Source organism: Mya arenaria, chromosome 13 (genome assembly GCF_026914265.1).
Source record: "Mya arenaria isolate MELC-2E11 chromosome 13, ASM2691426v1".
Taxonomy (NCBI): domain Eukaryota; kingdom Metazoa; phylum Mollusca; class Bivalvia; order Myida; family Myidae; genus Mya; species Mya arenaria.
Genome location: NC_069134.1, coordinates 37730464 through 37742671, shown reverse-complemented (window position 1 = coordinate 37742671; position 12208 = coordinate 37730464). Strand labels below are relative to the sequence as shown.

Genomic DNA, 12208 nt, shown 5'->3' with positions numbered 1-12208 from the left:
TGTTTATGTTGATGACATAAAAGGTTTAAACTGTTTAAAGGAACAATAACATTATGAAACAACAAATCTGATTACAGATATCATTGGCAGATTCTGGAATTGACTTAAGAAGGGGTACGTGAAACTCATGGGCTTAATCTTTCCACATCCGTCCCTCCCTCAGAACAGAAATTGAATGGCTTGAAATGTTGGACCGGGGTGGGGGTTAGACTTCCCCAATTTATAGTCCGAAATAGTGCATTTTATCTTAATATTGTATTTTTCCCGATATTGACTGAACATATTATAAACGGACGATTCAAAGGGTGGGGACGGCGCGCGCGCTGGGACCGATTCCCCCACCCCCAACCCGCCCCCTGAATCTGCAATTGAGTACATGCATTAAAACCGTCTCCGTAGCCTATTGGTTAAGGCGTTCTATACCTTCATTAAATTGACTTAATACTTCACACAATTGTTCAGGACCATAAGCCAATGAGGTTACATAACTCCATGTCCTTAATACAAGTTATGGCCCCTGATTGACTAAGGTTAAACTTTTAGGCAAGTAAAATTTAAGGGGAAGTTGGAATTTAATAAAAAAAACTTCCATGGGTCACAATGAACCCAATGAACAATGTTCTTTAATCATGAGCTATATAACTGTTCAAGCGTTAACAGACACATTCGTGTGCAGACGAAACTTTTATTGTTTTTACAAGCACAGAACTTGTATTTAGCATTTACAGTTTCTATATAATTCAACTGAAAGTTCTATTTAACCATAATATATCAAATATTAAGTCACCATTCACTAGCGGATTGAGAAGGGGTGCAGTTGGCGTGCGCTCCCTCTAAAATCATCCAAGTTTACTTTTTGTGTCAATATATGAGAAGAAAATAATAAAATATACACATAATGCATCATTTCCGACTACAAATTGTTAAAAATTACTTGATTGAGTAACCCTCAATCCTCCTGCAAACGCCCCTAAGTAACGCCCCATTCTAACGAGAATTCCTGGATCCGCCCTGGTCATTATATATTTTGTTTATCAAACGGTACAGAGATCAAGTGACTGAATCTGACTTGCATTTAATGAATGAGATGGTCTGTAAAAGATTTCCGATGAATATCCTATGAAATTTGCAGTCCTCCCATTTCGACTGGTCATTGTTTGTGGATTTATTATACACAATTATAAAAAATACTATCACCAAGTTGTCTCTTAAGGTTACGGGAGCCTATACTGTCAAAAGTTAAATATATATAATTTGTCCCCCTAATGCCATAAAATATGGATGGTCCCCTTAATGCCTCAAAAATAATATTATATATACACTGGTCTCCATAAACCCTTCTACATATATACCTGTCCCCTTAAAACCTGCAACATACTTACAAATTATTAAGGAGACCGCAAATTACGTATATTTTTTGTTAATTAATTTAAGAAACCTAAATTTTGTACTCATAATAAATGATCATCTCAATACTAAATTATCAACAAAAAAGCAAAATAAAGTATAAAACAAAAAATATACAAATTGTCTCCTTAATGCCGTAAAAAATATACGGTCACCTTAATGCCCTAAGTAGATTTTTTAAAGATAGTTTCAATTTCTGTATTGATCAACGCAATTAATTTATACATACTAGGATATTGTCTATAATACCTAGGTATAAATCTCATTCTTAGTTCAAAAACAATGTGCACTCTAGAGGAAAGTAGTATTCATGTTCTAATAAAGAACAAACAGTGCATTTACGATCATTTAGTGGCTTCGAATGCGGTCTATTCCATCGACCCGTTTCAATGCTTAATCTATGTGACGATAGCCGCAGTTTGGACACCGACATTCAAAATTTAGTAATATTTAGTATGGTAAAATATGGTTGAAATCTAAATCCACACATTTTTGTAAAATCAAGCCCTACTGGACATGTCTAATCTACTTTGCCAATCTTGAATACAATTATCTTTCAACCTTTGTTTAACAAGACACAGAAATATCTTAACATTTCCAATTTCTTGATAAAACCAGGAATCATATAAACCTAAACTACAAAGAAGATCTTTTGTGAGTGAACACCAATTTGGTTTGTTGGGATGCTGTTCTATATATATATTCATACATTGTTTTGTATGCTTAGACACGTTTTGTTTTCAATCAACTTTCATCATAATAGTATTTCTTCATCATTGAAATAATTGAACCTCATTTCTTTGCTATACTCTGGCCTCCATTTATTTAGAGTCTAACTGTGTTTTGCTACATGACCCCGTGATCCATCCATTGAATAAATGTCATTTCACAAGTACAACTCTTGAAAGCGCTGCATGATACAACCGGAAGTTAGTACCGTCCTCATTGGAAATTACTTTCTCTGACATGGATATTGGAACTAGGCACAAAACATACAAAATACGTGCTATCAATCCGTATCGATTAACTTCTATATAGTAAATGTTCGTTTATCGAAAATTCTTTCATGGATGTTATCCAGTTAGTTTAATTACTATAACTTTTTGAAACTGTATTTTGAAATTATGATGTTTGGAATGTTTAACGTTTGATTTGATAGGCATGTTCGTTCAAAGGCATGCATTTAGGAGTTCTAAGCAATTCCCATTGGTGATGTATCTAATGCCGTCTAATGTAAAATTGTATTTTCTTACAAAGTAAGTTTACGTCAGGTACAAATAAACGACTGATTAAGACATTTTCATCTGACTCTCGCATGTGTACATGTTAATTCCCAGACGACAACATTAATGGCCAATATGACTGAACTTTCTTCATAATCTGAATATTCGAGTAATTTCATATTTTGCATATTGTATTAGGCAACATATTATAACCTATAAAAAGCCTAAAATCCGCCAACTTGATAGATCTGAATTGAAAATAAATTATGCTTACTGTATTGATTATGTGCGATGTATATGCTACGCCAAAATGATCAGGTTCCGTGAAGAATAAACTGACATTATCTCTCCGAAATCGATTTCATTACGAGAAATGTAAAGAAGCTGTTTTATAATTTACTGAAGGTATCAATTTAAATATTATTTGACGTTTGTTATTTAAGTTGAAAGATTTTAAGACAGACATTGTTAACTCAACGTATATCAATGAAATAAATTTGAGCATAGTTGGCTTTATTTAGAGGGTTTTATGGAATAGTAGCATTTGTTTGAAAATGTAGAAAACATTTCCCAATATTGTTTATTTACAAGTACATGAAGACACATTGACTCTGATCGTTTCTTTAATTGTATCACATTTAACATTAGTATAGGTTTTAAGACTTCAGCATGTCTCTGTGCCATGTCAATGTTAGGTTTAACTACTTCCAATGTAGACGCCTTCATCATTTACCCTGTTTAAATAGTAATTGCTTTGACATAAAGTTCCAGTTGAATCAGATTTGCCAAACCGTATTTACATCATTTACCAATGGAAGGCAACCTCATGTAATTGGATTTCACTGTCTCCATGGTGACTGGTGCTGCTTCTAATGAATTTCATTCGTTTTGCATGTACTATTGCCCGTGTATGAACAGGTACAAATGGATTTTGTGAGTTAATTATCACTGGCGCTCTTGTAGTGGTCTGATTCTGACAAGTATTAGAGATCGACTTGTGGAAAGACGTACGGATAGGGGGCTGACACTGTATTGAATGACTATTGCAATTGTTTAATGCGTTACATATTGCAGTAGTTAGTTACAAAATTGATCGTAGCATATAGCAGGATCGAGCGAAGCAAAATTACAAAGTGTGAAAACAGCACCTAGTGCCAATAAGTACCACGAGCCAAAAAACATAGGAGCTAAAACCAGCCATGCAATATTTATTCCGCATCAAAACATAATAATTATCTTTAGTCCAGGTCTATAGAGCAATTATATTACATGCGCACGGTCTGCACTCCGAATTATGTGTCGGAAATAAATGTATTTAAAAGCATGTTTAATCTGTACGCGCTGATTTTGACGTTTTGATTATCTTGTCTAGTGTATGTTAAGCCTTAACCTTGTGCAATTAAACAGGAAATTCTTTCATGTGTTAGCTGCTCGGATTGCCCCTCTTGTTTCAATTGTTTTATTTCATGGAAATAATATCTTGACGAAGAAACCTCAAGCAAAAAGCACTATATATTTGTGTTTTGGAGTGGTATTTAAAGTTCATTTGCCTTGAACCTAAGACTCATTGTGAACGTGCTTCCAGAAGATATTTACCAATGACCAAGAAAGCAATCCATTTAGGGATTATATACGAGAACACGTATCTGCTTGTCATGCATGTTATTTCTATTTTTCGAATATACGAAATAACACAATGTCTACAAGTATTCAATTTAAAAAGAATATAATATGTAAGTAAATTATCACAAGTCTTCTTTATTGTTTTATTACGTCGTGTGTCCCTTGTTTAGTGTATGTTGGGCCCAAATTCGGTTTCTCTTAACACGGTGTTTGTTGAATGTTTGACTGCAGAGCGTGTCTCCAAAGTTTCCATATAGGCATTGTATTACTAATATGATCACTTCAAAACATTATAACATTCTGACCTATGACAGCCATTTAAATAATATTAATATATATAACTAAATATTTTATATGTCCTTGTACTTTAAGTATCTTTTATATTTACAATGTGCATCATAATGTTTATTCTATGAAAAACTCTTTTATAGATACTTAAATAAATGTTAATTCTGTACAACCATTTTTGTTCGTTTGGCTATAATTTGTATGATAGTATCAGACATTTCTACAGAAATGATCAATTTGTCATAAAAATTTGCAAGCAAAAAAAACCCCAGAGTTCATGGTGTTCAATAGATAGGTTTACAATATAATTGTTTATGAAATATGTCAACTTTTTGTCCCAAATCTTTTCTTTTAATTTACCTGATAGATCTCATTTCCAAAAAAATAAAATATTTTTCCTACCTACCGACCCACCTGTAAAATTTAGGGTCGTTAAAGGCCAAACAAATAAAAAATAATAATTTAGGCCTTAGCGTTGTTTCCTTTTGATATAACACTCAACCTTGAATGCGGTATACAGCCAAAAGGAACAATATAGCCCAAAAGTTTGGTTCTTTAACAACGATGAATGACAGTTGCGCAACCGAGAGAAGAGAAGAAAGGGATAAGCCGCAGTCAAATGAAGGCCGACCAGTTTCGGGGCGCGACAACTGGATTTTGATGCAGTGAATCCCTCGTATTTATAAATTGACACTTCTTGACTTTCAGCGAATCTCTACGTTTTAGCCCCCCAAAACAGTTAATCTTTCTGTTTGCCACTATGAATTATTGATTTTTATTTGGCATTTGTATACCTTAATCTGCCATGTTGGCTTTTTTTTACTAATACTCGGAGTCTCAGAGGCGCCGTCCGAGTATTTGTTTATAGAATAACTTTTAAATTATACTAAACGCAATGTTTTCTACTTATCTTTCATCTATATACCATTAAACGACCCAATTCAGAGTTGTTTTCCATTTGCCGTTATGAGTAAGTAATACTTCGATAACGCGCTTTGATACTTGTATCTGTTATTATAGTATTTGCCAGAACATAAGGACAAAACGAGCATATTTTGCGTCTTTAAGAACTTTGGTATTTTAAATTAGTATTTTCATGAGCGATGAAATAAACAGTTAATTACACTTGAAAAAGTTGTCCTTCGGATGGTAACTTGGCTCAGTGGTAAAACTAATACTGATGGTTATGCTTTCAATAATTTGTATAAGTTGTAGACTTAGATAATAATAGGATGGTGCTTTATTTCATTACATATTACAAGGGTTCATGCGTTTGTCGTGCCGAATTGTATTTGTATTACTCATTTTCAATGATCCAACCTAATGCACAACGCATAAGGAGATTGAATGAATTATGGCTGTGACAATCCTAAAATCCGATTGTGTTTACATGAAGAGTGTAGAGGCTTGGCTGCTAAATATAATTATTACCACCGATGCTCTTTTATTTTGAAGGCCAAACTGGTTAGCAGATAATGGTCATTGCAATGATTACCATTTGTAGATAAGCATATATTTTAATTAACTCATAGAAATGAGATCGAAAACAATGTATTTTTCATATGAAGAAACCTGTTATTTTGCGATTTTCTGATATCGCAAAAAGGGGGGAGGATTGGGCTAAAAAATAAAAAATAAAAAAAGAAGAAAATGCCCATAAAAGGATTTAAATAAAAAGAAAAGAGACAAACTGGCTTTCTAAAATGTATTATATAAGATGATTATAAAAGAAAAGCCCATTTTTGCAAATGGACATTTAGCTTATCTTTCATAATAGCTATTTCACGTTCGATATTGATTCGAATATATAAGTATTTTTCAAAATTTCGGAAGTAAGGAATTGTTTCTCTGTTTTTTGAACAGAAAATGTAGTATTTTAGAAGTATAACTATGAAGTTAATGCAGCTATAGTTTATTTCAACTTTTATTCCTAATAAAACATTTTTTTAAATTTAGTTAGATTCTAATATTTTTTGAGTGGAGAAAGCGTTTCAATTCATTCCACAGGTCTTGTATGATATAACACTCCCAGAACATGTGGTTTATTGTTTCCTCAAAGCTGGAACACAAGTTGCATAAACTCGAATTGGATAATTTGCATTTCAAAAGATATTTATTTGTTGATATAATTTCTGTTAATTATCTTAAACTGAAAGGCTCGTATACATGTCGATTGTTGCTATATATGGCAGTGAATATACTTCCTTCCAATTAAGTGTTTCGTTTAAAGACTTTTCCCATATATGTTTATGTTTTATTTCAATAGTGTTATTTTGAATATGTTTATTATACAGAAACTGTGTGATCTTTTTTTGGGTCTTAATTTTTTCCAACATCGAATTTTTTTCATCCAAAACAGTAATATCTGATATTTTTAGTTCATTTTTCAAATGTTGCGGTATATTATTGTAAAATTGTAGATACTTTAAATAGTCAATATTGGGGATTTCGTAAAGAAGTTGCATGTTATCAAATGAATAAAACTTCTTAAATCTAAATGCGAAGATATGTTCGAGATTGAGCATCCCCTTGTCGTGCCATTCTGTATAATATATTGTTTCATTATTACATTTTAATTCAGAGTTGTTCCAAATTATGACTTTTCTTATGTGTGTGTTGGCTTGTTTCTTTTTAAACATGTTCCAAGATGTAAGGATGTTTTGAAAAAAAATGTTTTGACCACATAAAAATTTGATATCGTTTTCATACAGATTACAATCAAATATGATATTTCCACCCTTTTTATAAAGTATTTTATTAAAAAATATTTTCCATTTCCCATAATTACTATCATCAATTAATCTTTTAATCCAGCTTGATTTAATAGCTTGTATAAATATTTTTAAATTCGGGATACCTAATCCCCCATTTTCACGGGAGAGGTATAGCTGTTCTCTTTTACTTTTGTCAGGTTTATTATCCCATATAAAAGCAAAAATATATTTTGTTATCTCGTTTATCAGTTGACCAGGAGGATTTGGTAACACAGTAAAAGGAAAAAATAGCTTAGGTAGGGCGAATGTTTTGACTAAATTAACTTTTCCAAAAAGGGTTAATTTTCTAAGTTGCCATTGTTTAAGACATTTGTTAAATTCCTGTTATTTTGATATAATATTGTTGGCAAAAAAGAATCTCTATTATTGGAAAATATTATTCCAAGTGCTTTTGCAAATGTTGAGGTCCAGGTAAAACGACTTCCTTTACTAAAATGTATATTTTTTCCATTCACCTACCTTAATCTTGAGGTCAATGGTTACTTTGTTATGGCAAAAAGCTTCTAAGTTATGGCAACAAACTTCTTAGTTGTGGCAACATTATAAATAAAGTGTTGCGGATATCGCCTCTCTGCAACATTAATTTTAGACGAGTTTGCCTGTGGTAAAATCAAATACGCTTTGATGCTTTTTGTATTGTATCATTTGCCTATTATCCTTGAAAAACCAGAACATGTTTACTGAACATTAGCTCCATAATAGAATCCTGAGTCATAGGTTCTCGTCGAATGAGAAAATTGTAACGCAGATCTGAAGTACTCCGAGTGTTCGTCTTAATCATTTTATGGCGAGTTGGGTGTCATTTTACAGATTTGACGTCCTGTTAAGCTTTGTTCTGGTCGCGTGTTTGCAAGATGAATCTGTCTTAAACATCAGTTGGATATCATTATGGTCAATTTAATTCATTTAGTAAAATTATCGCTAGATCTCGTCTTCCCCAATTTGGGTCATTAGGGAAGCTGGTATTTTTCGAAGAAGCCATCGAAATTTAAGTTAATTATGTGTTCCTGCCATACTGTTTTCGAAATATTTGCTGTTAAACGCTTGTAAATTATTTAAATGTCAACAATTTAGGTAAGTTTTATGTCCATGCAAGCTATGTGATTTTAATTGATATTAAACGTTAAAATGAATCCTTGGAAATGTCAAAGATGAAAATGCAATTTATTAAATTTTTCAAGGTATGTTAATATTTAATTTTAAACGCATACAATTATTTGACAAACAAACTTTCAAAAACTATGTTTTCTAATCACACCATACAAAGAAACAAACATATGCAAAAGGGTTAGACTTTTATAGTATTTCGAGTCGTTAATTTACTGTTTTGCTCTGCAAAGAACCCACTACGACGCAAAGATATTTTTTCAACATTTCCCTCAAAACAGATGCAATTAAGTCAATAGAAGATTGGCAGCATAATGCCCTTGGGCATCGCGAACTTATATGGCAGGAAAAACGGCATTCTTTTAATTCCTTGCTTATCAATCAACGCTAGGAAAATCGGTACTTGCGTTTATGTTACTTGTCATAGATAAACAATGTGATATCAATATCGTTAAAATAATTTATTTCATTGTTAATGATTTAATTATTATTTTCAAGTGGACTGCTTTGCCTCCAAAAGAAGGATTGTTTGGAGAAAATATTGCCTATAATCGCCGTGCCTTTTTTACTCGTTTCATCTTTTCCCATAAAAGAATTGCTGTGTGAGAACACCCTCTGAACTTGTTCAAGAAAGTTATAATTAATAATTGACCTTACGACAGGATTTGATTGACAGGTCCTATCAGCCAATCAGAATACAGGGCTGATAAGCCGTGTTGCTATCCGCCATTTTGTCCGTCAAACTGACCAGAGTCCGTCATATACATGCGCTGGCAATTCCTCGCCTTTTTAAGTATTATGGTAAAAAGGTGTTGTCATGGCACTTGTAATTCGGATACAAGGTAGCTAGGCCGACTAAAGATGGCTTCCAATTCGTTCCGTATTCGAAACCAGCGAGTTATTTAGAAAAATGAAAGTGCTGTATCAGACTCTGTGGAAGACCTCATCAACAGCTGAACTTGGAAATTTTGAAAGATCGTTCAAAGGCGAAACATCTATAAGTCTGTACAAAAGTATTTTTTGAACAAAACTACTTATTTCAATCCGCTCAAAATTTATTTAATACTGAAATTGTCCGTGCATGACCTAAATAAGTGTTACTATTTTTAAACTATAAACATCGTACATTTATGCTTTGGCTTGTGTTGTCAAATCGGCATTAATGGCCATTTAATATCAGGTTCAACATGGACACGATTGATTTCATTCAAGAAAGAGGTATTTTTGTTGATACCGTTATGTAGTTTTTATAAACTGCTTTGCTTTCAAAGTAAATCAGGAAATATCGTACAACTAAATTTTTGTCCGAACCATCGCATGCTTCCGAATCTCATCTACTCGTATGGTTCCTATGTAAACAATGGCTTTTGTAGCTGTCATTCCGACACATTTCATAGATTTCTTATTTTCATATCAGCACTTTGTCGACGGAAAATCCAATCAAGAAAACCCTGTCCCTCAAGCAGCTACTGTATTTGACCAGCTCACACCAGCTAGGCCTCCTCCAAAACTCAGATAAATATTTGAGCCACCAAAAAACGAGAACAGATCGGTCTGAATCGTTAAGGTTTTATTTTCTGTATAAAACAATTTATTTCACTGTACATTTAAATCAATTATTATGTTCATTAGAACTTGATTCTGCCAAACATGTGCTGTCAAGACTTATTATGAATAAAGAACAAGTCAAACATGTACATATTTTCATTGTTATTCTTATATTTTGGGCCATTTACGTAAATCTACAATATTTAATGATAGTTCATCCAATGTTCACAGTCCGGATCACATGCACACTCGATTAACAGTATTCTTAAAGTTGCACTCTCACAGAATTCTAGTTTGACACTTTTTGTCTCAGAATCGGCTTATTTTGGCATTCTTTAAATTAAGACCTAATATATAAATCACAAAGCAAACTTCTCCGAGCCAAAATATGATAAATGCAATCGAATCCTGTGTAAGTTGTCAAAGTGATCAATCTGTGAAAGTGCAGCTTTAACAGTGAAAAATAACTTCTGCTAATGCTATATATTTTAAAATATATTTGCCATTGCAATAAAGAGATATTCACCTACAATATCATACATAAACACCAAAGAAATATCAAAGTTTAAGTAATGTTTGCAAAACAACAATGTATTTAATAAATCTGATATTAAATATGCAACAACTGGTGTTATACTCCAGAACTGAAGCTAACATCATAGAGGTACATCCTTCCAAGAATCCATCAAAACAACATGCTGAACAACTTCAAGAACTCTCTTCAAAAGACCATACTTTCCTGAAATAAATAAATTTAAAAAGATGCCAATATTAAAATAAATCAGTTACATGTATTGCTAAATATTTTAATACTAGCTGTAAATGCTACTGCCTTTGATGTTTGCTTTCTACATGTACAGATAATAGCTAATGTTTTGTGGTTGTTGTTTTTCTCTGGACAAATAGTCCATTACTTTTGTACAGCAAAGTAAAACTAAATGTTATAAAAAGCTTTAAAATAGGTCCTACCGATTATTTGTAAAACTTGTCATCACTGGTTTTCTCTTGCGTTTGACATTGCCTGGACTGGTAAATATCATGTGTGTGTGGGGGGGGCGGTTTCCGGTCTTATGCTAGGTCCCCTGTGGCGGTAGGCTTGTTGAAGACAATAATAAGGGGACTTCCTTATCTCCATCAATCAGAATACTTTAATGGTGTCAACGGTAAATAGCAGGAGACCCTCCACCAGCCTTAACCGGTAAATGGGGGGAGGGTAGTGTGTGTGGGTTAGAACCAGCTGCCCGGTCAGCTTAGTTGGTTAGAGCGCCGGGCTAGTGTTCTTGTGGTTGTGAGTTCGAGCCCCACACCGGGTGCACTTTTCCTCCCAGGTCTACTTTTACAGCCAGAGTGTGTGAACATGTTCCACAATTTCTGTAAGAACAAAAATCAAAGCATGTGAATGTTTGAGCAATGCAAAAGTTACAGATTGGTATCACCCACGATTGTCACTTGTCAACTATTACATTATTATTCATAAGGGGGAGTGTTCAATCTCTTAGAACTGTAACTTTTTATGCATAACCCCAATAAACCATTTCTGCTCATACTATAGAATACAAGGTTATACTGTATAGCTGGCATGTAACTGTTATTTAATGTCACTTCCGGGTTCCCCATTCGGGCCATTATGATTTACTCATATTGTGCGATGATTTAATCTTTGTTTCAACAATACTGTAAGAAGGACCGGTGTTATTAAAAGTTAAACTTACCCTTGTTTGCATTTACAGTATGCGTCACACACACGCTTTTCCTTTTTATCGATGTCAATGTTGACAACATGGCGGCTATCCGATTTTCTCTGACTTGGATAGATTTCACCCCGTAAATGTTAGATATCGTCATTTTCTAAAGATATATCGAGTCTTCCGATGTAGCAACCAGTTACAAATTCCTTTGACTTCTATTTTTTTCGCATTGTAATGTCACATTTATGATAATTTGTCAGGAATATCGGAAAGCGAAACGACGCGAGACGCCTTTACTTCCTCGTTTGTTTGACGGACATAGACAGAGTTCGCTCCCTTGATATCAGGGGGCGTGGCTTAGAAGCCGCTGTCGTAAGGTCAATTGTATATTGTTTTCTTCAGCATTTTTTTCACATTAGAAAAAAGAGTATATGTTGCATTTTAACATATGCAGAACATATTCCATTTTATATTTTGCTATGTCAATAACTCCATTGTGCTTTTTACGATCTATTGTAATTTGTAATAAGCCATTTATTCTTAAGCTGAT

General features: G+C 33.4%; 1 long non-coding RNA gene across 1 annotated transcript; it reads right to left on the bottom strand.

Moving 5' to 3' along the window:
* Positions 1-10452: 10452 nt before the first annotated feature.
* LOC128214716 (uncharacterized) lies at positions 10453-11944 on the bottom strand. The gene is made up of 3 exons (XR_008257966.1): positions 11683-11944; positions 10940-11341; positions 10453-10709 (listed from the first exon to the last, which is right to left on the bottom strand). It is a non-coding gene; the product is annotated as an uncharacterized LOC128214716 (long non-coding RNA).
* Positions 11945-12208: the final 264 nt, after the last annotated feature.